This window comes from Haliotis rubra, unplaced genomic scaffold (assembly GCF_003918875.1).
Source record: "Haliotis rubra isolate DU_JTF1 unplaced genomic scaffold, ASM391887v1 Scf1112, whole genome shotgun sequence".
Taxonomy (NCBI): Eukaryota; Metazoa; Mollusca; class Gastropoda; order Lepetellida; family Haliotidae; genus Haliotis; species Haliotis rubra.
The window spans coordinates 281,037-295,005 of record NW_025765018.1 but is presented as its reverse complement, the minus strand read 5'-3'; the positions used below and the strand labels follow the sequence as shown (position 1 = coordinate 295,005).

The window sequence follows — 13,969 nt, the reverse complement described above, 5'->3', positions numbered from 1 at the left end:
TAGTCCTCAGTCCTCTACAATTCCACTGTGCATAATATGATCGTGATAAACCATCTTTTGGGGGATTTATTGGGGATCTTCCCCGTACTTTTGTTGGGCGACAAGCTGTGCGCCCTAGAACGGACAGTTTCGGACACATCCATGTCCTCAAGGGAACCATATTTGTTGTATAAGTTGATTTGATTTTCTGACCCTTTTGGGCTCTGCCACTGAATGTTTTGAAAAATCTGGCTTCTTACCTTTGCCTTTAAGGGGCTGTGTAGACTTTGATGACGACTGAGATGATGTGTCAAGATCAGAGGATGTTTCACATTGGCTTTGAGACGTAGTAGGAACTGGTTCTGTTGTTTGGGTCGATATTGCAGGTGAGAATATCAGAGGAGATTCGGATTTAACCCAGGTCAGGTTTGTCTGACAGCATGCAGATGACTTTGTTATTCTAGTGGTTGCTTCTGACGGTGTTTTGGTGATAGAAGCATAGCTCTCCTTATGCTCTGAGCTTTGAACTAGTTTTTTTGCATCGGCAAAACTAATGTTTTGCGTAAATTTGATTCTATTTATCTCCATTTGATGTTTCCAAACAGGACAGTTTTTAGAGTAAGATGGATGATCCCCTTCACAGTTGGTACATTTTTTGACATTACTGTCACAATCTTCTGTTGTATGTGTCTTTTCACCACAGTGAGCACACACAACAGACAATGTGCAAGTATTAACCCCATGACCGAACTTTTGGCATTTGAAGCATCTAAGAGGGTTTGGAATGTACATTTCAACGTTGATGTTACAGTATCCTGCTTTTAGTGATTTTGGAACATTTGGAGAAGAGAAGGAAAATAGATACGTATTTGTTTTTATAGTTGCATCATTTCTACGGGTTGTGAAACGCTTGACATAAAGTACGCCTTGATCCTTCATCTCAGTGACGATGTCGAGCTCTGACATGTCTGCAAACAATCGATCCTGATCCCTGATAATTCCTTTGCTCGTGTTGAGTGTTTTGTGAGCAGAGACCGTGACTGGAATGCCGACAAAAAGAATCAATACTCATAAGATTGGTGCCTTTTTGCACACTCAACCAGCAGAGCACCAGAACGTAATCGCTTAATGTTCTTGACGTCACCAGCGATGCCTTGTATACCTTTAGCTACGGCAAAAGGATTCAACTTCAAAGGTGTCTTGTCAATAGTGTCAAGCACAAGAAAACGTGGCCAGTAATCAATTGAGTTGGGCAGTCTGAGGTCAGTTTCAACAGGATCAGTGTCAAGTTGACGCTTGGTCTTTTGGGGGTTTAGGTAAGCCATGGTAAGTTAGTAAGATTTCATCATCCGAGCTCCCCACCCACCACGGAGTATCACACAGGACAATGCTAAAAACAAGTGGATTTCCATCTTGCAGCACCAAGGATACTCGGATGATATACGCCAGCAGAAGAGTTGTAAAATATTACTAATCCACCAGATTGGCCCATGAGCCACCGCCTTCTGGGCATAAGACTCTAGGCAAAGTTCATAACATCATAGTTCAAAATCACAATAGTTTTAGATGAACACTTAGGCCAAGTCCGAATTTATAATAATTCCAAATCAGATTTGTGCAATGACATATATAGATATGTAGTCTATACACAGGGCTTGGCGTGACCAGCCGATTGATAGAACCGGGCCAGTTCTACCACCCGTCTAGGTGAAGTAAGGGGCGAAGTGGTGTGTTGGGCAAAGGAACACTGTTCCTGGAACCAGTGCCCTCAACCACCAGCCTCCCGTCCTCCACCGACACAGGGGCGCAACCCACGGCAAACGGGTTGGTGGACCAAAATATCCCCCCCGGGTCCACAACGGGGGGTTGAAAGGCGCTTAGCGTGACCCAGCACCCACCACGAGGAGGTGGCCTTTCATGGGTGCCAAAAAGAACTAGAATGTCACAGTTGGAGATACAAAACTAGAATGTGACTTAAAAGTATATACTATTTAGGACATTACAATATAAAAACAGGTTATAGATCACCAGTAACTGAAGGTAGATCACCATACTAGGGACTGGTAGCATCAGGCCCGGTAAATATAAACAACAGGGTGTCACGACTGTGGAACCTCCTCAGGCAGACCCGTGAAGATCCGGGTTAGAATTTATATTCAGCATCCCATGTTGTCGTGAAAGGCGACTAACCTTATCGGGTGGTCAGGCTTGCTGACTTGGTTGACACATGTCACCGTATCCTAATTGTGTAGATCAATGTTGTTGATCACAGGATCGTCTGGTCCAGACACGATTGTTTACAGACCGCCGAAATATAGTTGCTATATTGCTAAGTGCGTCGTTAAACAACAAACTAACCAACCGACTCTTCAGGCAAGCACGGACGTTGTAATGAGACGTGGTCGATGACGGACGCTCAAAACAACATAATGAGCCGATCTGGTGAGGTGTGCTGTGGATTTAACGTCGTGCTTGAGATTATTCCGCTCATAAGACGACGTGCATGCGTGTGTATGTGTATGTGTGGCTGCTTGTACTAGCCCAGACTTAAGCTAGGTTTATAGTGCTAGCCCACTGAGATACCATGCCGCAGTGAAGCATGAATACCCCACTCAGACACATTATACTCCGAGCTGACCAGTCCTTGTTGTACCCATTAATGTCGAGAACCAGACAGGGAACAACAAGAACCATATTTTAACGTCTTTTGGTATGACGCGGTCGGGGATCGAACCCGCGACCTTCCGCTCTCCGGGCGGACGTTCTAACCACTACACCAGGGAGGCGGTTGAGCCTATCTGGTAAATTGATTCCGTACCTTCGGTATAACAGGCTAACTTTTCCATCAATACGCAACAGTAATTCCACTGACATATATGCCTCGTCACAAATAATCTTCAGGTAGACAAGCAAGGCAGATGGGTTATAAACACGATTTATTTACGGTGAACCCAAAACAACACAAACAATAAACATTTGTCCTCAGTATACATGACTGGCGATTATTGATAAAATGGCACAACTAGTTTTGCCTGACATCACTTACAACAAACCCTCTGTGGGGTCAAGGTGGGTGGGTGGGACGTTATCAATATTAATATACAGCCAAATTCATTAGAGTTCATGTGCTTGTTGCTGAAAAGTCTAATCATATAAAAACTGGTTAGATTAATCCAGAACACACAATATCTAATGTAAATAGAATACAACTATCAGACAAAATGTCCGATATATACAGCAAAATATATAATCTGAAAAAAGCATACCTGGTTGACTTATTATTATATATTGATCCGGTACACATTACAAAGTGTCAAACAGCGGATTTGATAACAGATAACGGTTTTCGACAATGTAGTCCTGTTTTTTTACTAGAATGTATAAATGTTTCTTGTCAGTGTAGGAATACCTGAATGTGTCCCACAGCAACATATACTCTCAGAACACGTCTTCAAAATATTGAAAAACAAATGCACATTAAGTATCCTATTTCATTGACACAATAACAGCCAATTGTTTCACTCCGACTGTCAAGTTTGCTATGTGTCTCTTTTACTTTCCATAATGCAAAAGCATTATTATTTTCAAAATCAAAATAGCTGAATTTTTTTAGCAATTTTCACGGACTTTCATTCATATAATAATAAGCTGCTCAAGACAGATTACCATGTAGTTTTACACCCCCAAATTTCCTTAAAACATAGTCTCTATTCGATCCGTCGGCTATATTGCCATCTCTTTAACTGATGCTCCTTTGTCTTCTGAAGCAGAATCAGCAGTGGATCCAAAAACATTTTGATCAAAGTCAGCCTTTTTGTCAGGGTTGATTTGGGACATGCGTTTCCCTTTGTTGGGTTTATAATTTTCCTTCAAGTTCCGAACCTTGGGCCTTTTCCTTGTGACGTTGTACTTCCGGGCAACCCGTGCGATTCTGTTACGACAGACAATCAGGACAAAGATGAATATGAGCAGCACGAGCAACACAATCACTATACCTATGATGAGGTACACAGGTGAAGATGCAGGTGTTGGAGGTGTAGTGGATGACGTGGTGATGGGGGTGGCGATGGAGGTGGAGGTGGAGATGGAGGCGGAGATAGAGGTGTATGTGGTGTCACTTCCTGGAAGAAGCAAGAGGGGTAAGCATTAGGCTCACAAGCATCAGTGCTCTCAAGATCTAAACCAGTTTGAACTGAATGACCTTTGTTTAATGTTTAGTGACCTACTGTAACAAAGAGGTCACAGAATATACTTTGACAGATATATTTTCAACTACATGTTTAACTGGAAACAAATAGATCTTACAACTGCAGTGAACATAGTGTCAGGTATTTATGAATCTATAAAATACACGCACCTGTCGATGTCGATGTAGTTGGAGATGCTGAAAGCATTAACAATACACAATGTCAAATTCTCCTTCTATTGGATTCTTTTTCTATCCAAAAATAATTTCATATGGTTCGATCACTGGAATTTTATTATGCCAAGAATGTTGATATGATAGATTCTTTAAAAATTATTAATCCATAGAATTACAGAACAGGGATAACACAGAGTATGAATATGAGCACATGCAGGCGTTGACGTTGGTGGTGTTGCAGTTGATGTCGCTCCAACTGCAAAGGTAAAATAATGGTTTTAACATGAAAGAGGACATTTCTCCTTCAACAAACAAGAGAAGAAATTTGTACAAACGTAATTCAATACTGCTGAGTAATACATTGTTGGTCAAGTCAAAGTGTACTTAATTGCAATTTTCCCTAGAAACCAATGTGTCTTGTGTATCGTGCGTAATGTAGAGCTTCTTATAAAACTGATACCAAGTACATCGTCGTGGTCAAACTATATATGAGGAAGCTGAGACGTAGAATATAAACATACCTAATGTATATATATGTGTGTACATCTTTTATGTGTATATATTATGCAATACCAGTGATATTGGGCCTTATGTATTGAACAAGAAGGTGTCATGGCGGGGGAAAAACAGTTGGAAGTTCTTTTTCACCTACCATGACATCTTCGTGTTCAATACAGAAGGTCCAAATGCACTGGCATGACATTCTATCTTCATCAATACAGATTTATTAAGTGAACAACTGTATTACTGTATTTGCAATTTTCTTGAATTATAGTCTGGTAGATGACCAGGAGCAAATTCACGAGGATCGTCCAGGGTCTGGGTCCAGGCTGAGCATGCGTCGAGGCGACGACAAGACGTGTTTGTGTCTCCATCTGATTGAATCAACACGATTTTAATGTAAACTGTCTCAAAATACTCCAAAGCTGTCTACAAAGTATGGGAAAGAAGTTCATATCACCTGAAAGTGATAAGAAGGGCCGAAAACGACATAAACAGTCTACCTCACCTACCGAAATCAGCGAGAAGACTACAGGTGACACGTCAACAATGGCCACGTCAACACTGGATAGCACAGCCAACATCGTGGGAGACTCTCTACAGACTATCTACAAGCCCAACCAGCAGACTGTTTTCACTACCCCACAAGACAATATATAAGTCAGGTACCCCCCAGCCATTGCCTTGACTCAACCTCGGCAGCCATCTTGGCCAGGTTAGAGTCCATGGATCACAAACTTTCTAAGTTGGACTCAATAGTGAAAGATGTGAATGACATTAAGACAAACATTGCTAACTTGGAACTAAAAGTGAAAGATATTGACGATGTTAAAGAAAGGGTCAAGGCTTTGGTAGAAAGCGCAGGGTTTCTCAGTGACATTTATTATGATCTAAAACTGAACAAAGTGGAAATGGAAAAACAAATCGCTGATATTTGGGCCCAGTCAGCTAGCAGCCCAAATAACAATCTAAGCCTCCGTGAAGCCCTCGTAGACCAACGTTGCCGATCTATGAGAGATAATCTCATTTTCACCAACATCCCTGAGTACGTAGCTAAAACAACTCAACCTTTCGAAGACTGTGAACAGATATTGAGAAACTTTATCAAAGATGAATAAAGCATGAGGATGGTGACAAGATTCAATTTAAACGTGTTCACAGAATAGGACCTAAACGCAGTCCACGATATCATGGGGAGTCTATCAGACCTCAACCCATCATTGCAAAAATTTTATCACAAAAGAGAGAGAGAGAGTGTTAAGAAATGTGGGAAAATGTTGAAAGGAAAACCATTCCATATTGTGGAACAATTCCCGGAAGAAATCAGTGACTATAGAAAGAATGTTCTGCTGCCTCTGTTGAGGGAGGCTAGGAAAAGCAGAAAAAGGGCAGTGATTGTAGTAGACAAGCTGTATGTTGAGAATACCCTCCAGTCCCCTGTCCCTCCCCTACAGAGTACCCCAGGGACCCAGCCATCCCATACAGAAACCAACGTAGGGAGACGTCGGTGGGCAGGAGCTTGAGTCAGTCAGTACTACATGGCCTGCATCCCCCTCTGTATATTATCCACCAGAACAATATGACACTCACTCATGTGTACTCCAAACCTCCAAAAGTGACTCACAAATACCCCAGTTTTCATTAAAGACAGAAGTACAAAATACTGAGACCTCATATGATCAATACCTAGTCAGTATTGCCACATATGCCAAAGCAAATACATCAATGACTCTCATTTGCAATGGCTCTGATGTGTACCCTGAACACAGTGATGTTAATTTTGCAGACCAAAATAATGTGGTTTGTCTTGATGCTATTGACATTATTGACGATAAAATTGTTGAAGCCAATGAAATTATAAATTGTGATGCTGTTGATATTCGTGAAGACAAAATGAAACATATCAACAAAAGTGTAAATAATGATGTTTCTGAAATTGATGGCAAAATGAAACATATCAACAGAAGTGTAAATAATGATGTTTCTGAATCTAACGACAAAATGAAACATATCAACAAAAGTGTAAAAAATGATGTTTCTGAAATTGATGGCAAAATGAAACATATCAACAGAAGTGTAAATAACGATGTTTCTGAAACTGATGACAAAATTAAACATATAAACAAAAGTGTAAATAATGATGTTTCTGAAATTGATGGCAAAATGAAACATATCAACAGAAATGTAAATAACGATATTTCTGAAACTAATGATAAAGTGAAAATGAAATAACGATATCTCTGAGAAGTGTAAATAATGTAAATAATGGTGCTTCTGTAATTGATGACAAATTGAAACATAGCAACAGAAGTGTATTTAATGATATTTCTGAAATTAATGATAAAATGAAACATACCAACAGAAGTGTAAACAGTGTTGTTTCTGAATTTAATGACAAAACTTAACATCTCAAAAGAAGTTTAAATATTGTTGGTTCTGAAAATAAAGATAAAATGAAACATATCAACAGAAATGTAAATAATGGTATTTCTGAAACTAACGATAAAGTGAAACATACCAACAGAAGTGTAAACAGTGATGTTTCTGAATTTAATGACAAAACGAAACAAATCAACAGAAGTGTACACAATGATGTTTCTGAAATTGACGACAAAACTAAACATCTCTACAGAAGTATAAATATTGTTGGTTCTGAAAATAAAGATAAAATGAAACATATCAACAGAAATGTAAATATTGATGTTTCCGAAACTGATAACAAAATTAAATACATCAACAGAAGTGTAAATAATGATGCCTCTGGAATCGAAGATGTTGATACAAATACTGTAGATGCTCATATTGACATAGCTGATGAAGATGATAATATTGTAAATGTTGATAAACATGTTGTAGATAATGTCGATGTTGACATTTATGATACTAACGCTGATGATTATGGTGATGATGATGATGATGATGATGATGATGATGATGATGATGACTGCATTTTAAACTATTCCGCTCTTATGTTTTAAGTGTTAATGTATGTGGACAAAGAAAAAGATTAGAGTATTCGGAATTTGTTAAACTTATAGAAAGTAAACATATTTTTGGACTGCAAGAAACTAAAACAAATGAATTAGATGACATACATCTTGATGGGTATACACTATCGCACAGGAATAGAGTAAAAACTAACAGAAAATCAGGAGGAATTGGAATAGCTGTTAAGAACGAGTACAAAGATTTTATTACATTAGTAGATAAGGATAATGATTATGTAATGTGGATAAAACTGTCAAAAACTTTATTTGATATTGAGCAAGATCACTATTTAGGAATAGTGTATATCCCCCCGGATGGATCCAGATATGTTACGCATGACACTTTCCTCGACCTAGAACTTTCAATTATGCATAAGCTTACGAAAAGTGAATATGTTACTCTAATGGGTGACTTCAACCCCAGAGCAAATACCTTATGTGATTATTCTGTATACGATGACTTTCTTACTGAAGAGATTGATTTCGATGAAATTGGAGATATATGCCCTGGGAAATATTTACATGATTTAAACCTTCCTCTAGAAAGATCAATTCAAGATGTCGGTAAAGTAAACAATTTTGGTTATGCACTTATAGATATTTGTAAGAATTTGAATTTATTCATTGTAAATGGAAGGGTGGGAAATGATAAACATATTGGGAAGTTAACTTGTAATGACAAAAGTTTAATCGATTATGTTCTTACTTCCCCCAAAAGTTTAAAACTTTTTACCGATTTGGATGATTTAGACTTTTCTCCCCTCACGTCAGATGTTCACTGCCCATTATCGTTTACACTGAAAAGCAAGTCTATTCCCGATGTAGTAAAGAAACCTTAACTTATTCATCATGTAGATAATAGTAAAACGGCTAAACCTAAACGTTATAATCTCGATAAAAAAGCAACTTTTCGCCAAAATGTTGACATGAATAAAGTAAATAAACTTACAAATTTTGTCCGTACAGCGGTATCCAACCATGAAGATTTATCGATTATCAACACGCTCTCCGATCGCTTCGCGCACGTGCTTGTTAATGCTGCACGTGAAACATTTGGGACACGACAACATATGAAATACACACCCCGCTATCGTAAGAACAAGCCGTGGTTCAATACAAAATGTAGAAAGTTCAGAAAAAGATTCCATAAAGCAAAACGAAAAGTTAAGGAAAATAAATCACAGTCTAATCTTCAAAACCTACGCACCGAATCGAGAGCTTACAAGAAATGCCTAGATGAACATATTAGAAAACATAGGATATCTCTTGAAAATATGTTTAGAGAAAAAATGAAAAAGTCACCGAAAGAATACTGGGAATTTCTGGAAAGATAGAAACTCGAAAGATAACATCGCGATGCCTGATACCAAAACTTTTTTTGAATACTATACAGATCTAAATGCAGAAAATTACAGCGAACATGAATTGAATTTCAAAGAAAGTAACCATCCCGATTTGGAATATGACTGTAGTATTCTTAATAAAGACATTAGCATTGAAGAAATTATGTCTACCGCCAAAACACTCAAACGAAATAAAGCAGCGGGCTTGGACAATATTGAAAATGATTACATAATCGATACTATTGACATCTTTGCCCCCTTCTATGTTCAATTTTTCAACCTCGTTTTTACAACAGGTAAAATTCCCGATTCTTGGCTGATTGGAGTTATAAAACCGATATACAAAAACAAGGGTGACCAACTTGACCCAAGTTCATACAGACCTATAACTGTTTTAAAGCTGTGTTGGAAAATTCTTTACCTCTATACTTAACTCGCGTTTAACATCTTTCCTTGAACAAAACAATATCATTACTCCCGCTCAAGCAGGTTTTTAAAAACATTTTACAACATCCGATAACATATTTATTTTGCGGACAATTAATAGCATACTGACATCACAAAGGCAAAAGCTCTACTGTGCCTTCATCGACTTCACAAAAGCATTTGATACTGTCTGGCGAATCGGTCTATGGACGAAGATGCAAAAGTCCGGTATACATGGAAGATTTCTTGAGCTCGTAAAAAGTATGTATCGTAACATTAAGTCAACAGTAAGTACACAAAACAGTTCATCCGATTATTTCCCATGTCAAAAATGGGTACGGCAAGGAGAGAACTTATCGTCACTTTTATTTTCAATTTTTCTTATTGATCTAGAGAATAATCTGTATGAAAATGGTTGCAAAGGAGTTAACTTGGAATTATCTAACGAAAATGAAATACAAATCTGGCTGCAAATTTTATTGTTACTTTACGCTGATGACACTGTTTTATTTGCCCTTACTCCTAAAGCCCTACAAAAGTCTCTTGATTCCTTCTATGAATATTGCACTAATTGGCAACTCAATGTAAATGTATCAAAAACAAAAATTTTAGTATTCGGTTCAGGCCCAGCGGCTAAATCAAAAATGATATTTAAATTTGGGGAGAAAAATCTTAGTTTAGTGGACAGTTATGTATATCTTGGTATAAAACTACACAGAAACAAAAGAATGGTAACTAGCATAAAAACTATAACCGAAAACGCTACAAAGGCTATGTATAGCCTGCTGAAAAAAACAAGAAATTTGAATTTACCCTTAGATTGTTTATTATCGGCATTTGATGTGATGATAACACCTATTTTAACCTATGGATCAGAATTGTGGGGATTTGAAAAACTTGACCTAATAGAGAATATACATCTAAAATTTCTGAAACTTGCATCTGGACTAAGGAAATCTACGCCAAATTTTATGGTTTACGGCGAACTTGGCAGAACTCCAATATCTATAAAAATATGCCAACGTATGTTATCCTTTTGGCACAAACTAACATATACTGATACACTTAAACTATCCCATGTGTTATATAATTACAGTTTAAATAAATACAATAAAAAATTTAAGTCGGATCCTTGGATTCACTTTATCAAGGGTTTACTAGATAGAATTGGATTATCATATGTATTTGTAAATCCCTCGGTATATACCACGTCTTCTCTAGTTTTGAAAGCTGGACAAGTTTTAACAGACCAGTTTATTCAACAGTGGAGGGAAAGTATCAAATCTAGCCCGAAAGGAATGTATTATCAACATTACAAACAATTACTTGCTTTTGAAAAATACCTACTTTTACCGAAATATGTTTCTGTGCCGATTTTAAAATTTAGAACTTTAAATGTAAACCTGCCAATTGAGACTGGAAGATGGCAAAGTATACCGAGGGATGAAAGATATTGTACACTTTGTAATTTAAGTGTAATCGGTGATGAATTACACTATATTCTTAAATGTCTAGCACTTAATTCATATCGTGAACAATACATACCCACCACAAAATATCTTACCAATATATCTAAATTAGTCTTTGTTCTGTCGCCGACTACTACAGGATATGAGAAATGTTTGTCAAATTTTATCATACAGTTGCAAAAATTGCTAACCAATCTTTAATAAGCGTTTGTGTTTATCCACCTATTAATATATGCACTTATTTATATATAGGGAACGGTACATATGTATAAGGAATTATTTGTTGTATTCTAAGAAGCATGCCTATGAATTGTACATAAATTGTTGTTAAAATATGTTCTTGTGCCACCGAAGGTGGTTTTTTGAGTAATAAAATTGTCGAATTGTCGACAGCCTCGTATGACGAGGGGTGTCTTGTAGCGTTGCTACCTGCTGTGCGTGGTTAGGCTACGTTTCTTTGTATCAGGCTTGGACACCTGAGGATGCAGGCCTCAGATGAATGGATGTTATCGTGAATTGTCTCACAGCAAGACAAAGAAATTAAATAGATCGTGACATTGTACGTATGATTGTTTATTCCCACAAACAAGAGTGGCATTTGCGTCCCTGAAAAATACCATTATGCTTGGCTCAAAACATGTGGCAAAGATACTCGTGCAGCAGAAGGATTTCAGTGTGACTCTTTTAGGGAGTATGAAATAAATTTCCGTGCATGGAAACTCGCAAAAGTAGGGTTTGTCAAAATTAACAAATAATTGTACTTTTGTTTTAGTAATTATTATTTCAGTCTGATCATGTTGATTAGACAAACTGGTGATTAACATCATGAGCTTCGAACAGCAAAACGTGGAAGCAAAGGCATCCATTCCAGCGAGTCACCGAATATGATATGGTCGCCTCCAACGTCATGTTTTAACTTTTGTCGGAAACCATCACGTGCCCAATCCTTTAATTACCTCACGATTATATATTTTGGTTTGTTACTGACATACACAGAGACTCCTAGAACTGCCCTCGGACACTATACTTACCTACAATTATCTTCTTGTCGCCGCTGCAGCTAAGTTCACGATATGTCCCGTCACATGTAAAGTTGATTTTAATGTCTCCGTCATGCGCAGATGTGACTTCCAAGGCCTCGCTGACGACGGTACTGTTAACGTCGACAACGTGGTGTCTGGGTACCAGCTCCTGCTGGACACTTCCGGTGATGAGATCGAACGCAGCCTCCTCGGTACAGTAGTAGTTGGTGATGTTAACAGTGAGAGTCAGGTTTGTACCAGGAATCAGGGATCCATTCTTGGAGCTGCTAATGTCACACTCCGGAGGACCTGTGGATTAATAGATAACGGCTAACATGCATTTCTTAACTTTAACAAGCCACAGGTTACACACATGTTATTTGTATGATGTGAAACGCTATATTTTATCCATTATACGTTTTGGAAGTAAATACTACTTTATACACAAGATAGCGTATGAACGTACGAGAAAGCATGAATGTACAATAACTTTAAAAAGTAAGAGGGTAAGTAAAGTAGTATTATTGATAAAAATATTATCTTATAATAATCATCACATTTATTGACGTGAATATTTCTTACACTCGAAAAAGCACCGGTAAAACTGAGTTCAAGGGACCGTAGGACATAATCACAAAAAAAGATTCTATTTGCTGTAAACTCTTTGAGGCATGGCAAGTGTGTCTCTTGTCATCCTGATTCTTCTGAAAAATTGAGTTGTATAGAAAAGGTGTGTGTGTGTTCTTTGATTGTCGAGTTTTAAGGACTTTCATTTATAACTGAAGACTATTCATGCTTATATTTTACTGAGATGTGAAAAGTGCACCGAAATGGAACAGAGACAGGAACATTTATACATCAATAAGAGCACATATGATTTACTTACACAATTTTTCGAATGTTCACAAAATACATGTAAGAGACCTGCATGTAATCTGTTTTTTATCTGATAATTTCTACTTACTCTTGAGAAGTTTCACAGCTCCATGACAAACGAGATTATACGTTGAGTTGTCACACGTATAGTCCAGTTGAACATTTCCAAGTCGTTTTAGTGTTACGTTGAAGGTGGTGTTGAGGACGATGTCAGTGACAACAGTAACTGTGTTGTTCTTCAGCAACACCTCGGGTACATCACGGCCAGTAGCTAGTTCAAACCCTGCCAGTTTAGAGCAGTAGTAACCCCGTATGCCTGCGACTAGTGTCAGCTCTGAATTGGGTTCAAGGGAATCGTATGGCAGAGAGCTATTGATGGTGCAAGATGGAAGACCTGTTAACAAAAGAAGAAATTTGACATTTCTTTTTAACAAGATTAGTTCTCTTTTAGCTCCCGGCCGTTATCAGTCATTATTCGACTATGGTCAACAAGTAAAGACAATATTGAACAAATTTTATGGATAACAACTTCTTATATGTTGGGACTGCGACGTTTAGATACAGATTCCTGTACCGTTATCAAGCAGGAATTACAAGATGTTGTTACCCATAATGTTCAATATGTTAAGACCGAACTCCTGAAATACCATTAAAAAAAGTACAGACAAAAGGCAAATACATTAGGTAGGTAATGGTAGGTCGTTTATCAGTAACCAATCTGGGATATGTTATATGTCATTCATGACCAAGCTGTTACAGTCCAGACATTCACGAGAGACATTCGTTTGTTTGGAAAGACTGAGCATGCTAAGATATGGTCAGGATACACCGGACTCCACAGTGCACAACAGAAAATGCTGTACTTAGTCATAATTCGCCTGACATTTTCTATCTCAAAAATTTAAAAGACAATGTCATCATGAAAACCAACCTGCGGCATCTAAGTGGCATACAGACATGTTGGCTGCAGCTGCATCAGTAACAGTCCATGTTCCAACATCTT

The 13,969-nt window shown here is 37.8% G+C and overlaps 1 long non-coding RNA gene across 1 annotated transcript; it reads right to left on the bottom strand.

Annotated features, from left to right (window-relative positions):
• Positions 1 to 4,086: 4,086 nt before the first annotated feature.
• LOC124288648 lies at positions 4,087 to 12,197 on the bottom strand. Its single transcript, XR_006901503.1, has 4 exons — positions 12,100 to 12,197; positions 4,554 to 4,598; positions 4,337 to 4,363; positions 4,087 to 4,100 (listed from the first exon to the last, which is right to left on the bottom strand). It is a non-coding gene; the product is annotated as an uncharacterized LOC124288648 (long non-coding RNA).
• Positions 12,198 to 13,969: the final 1,772 nt, after the last annotated feature.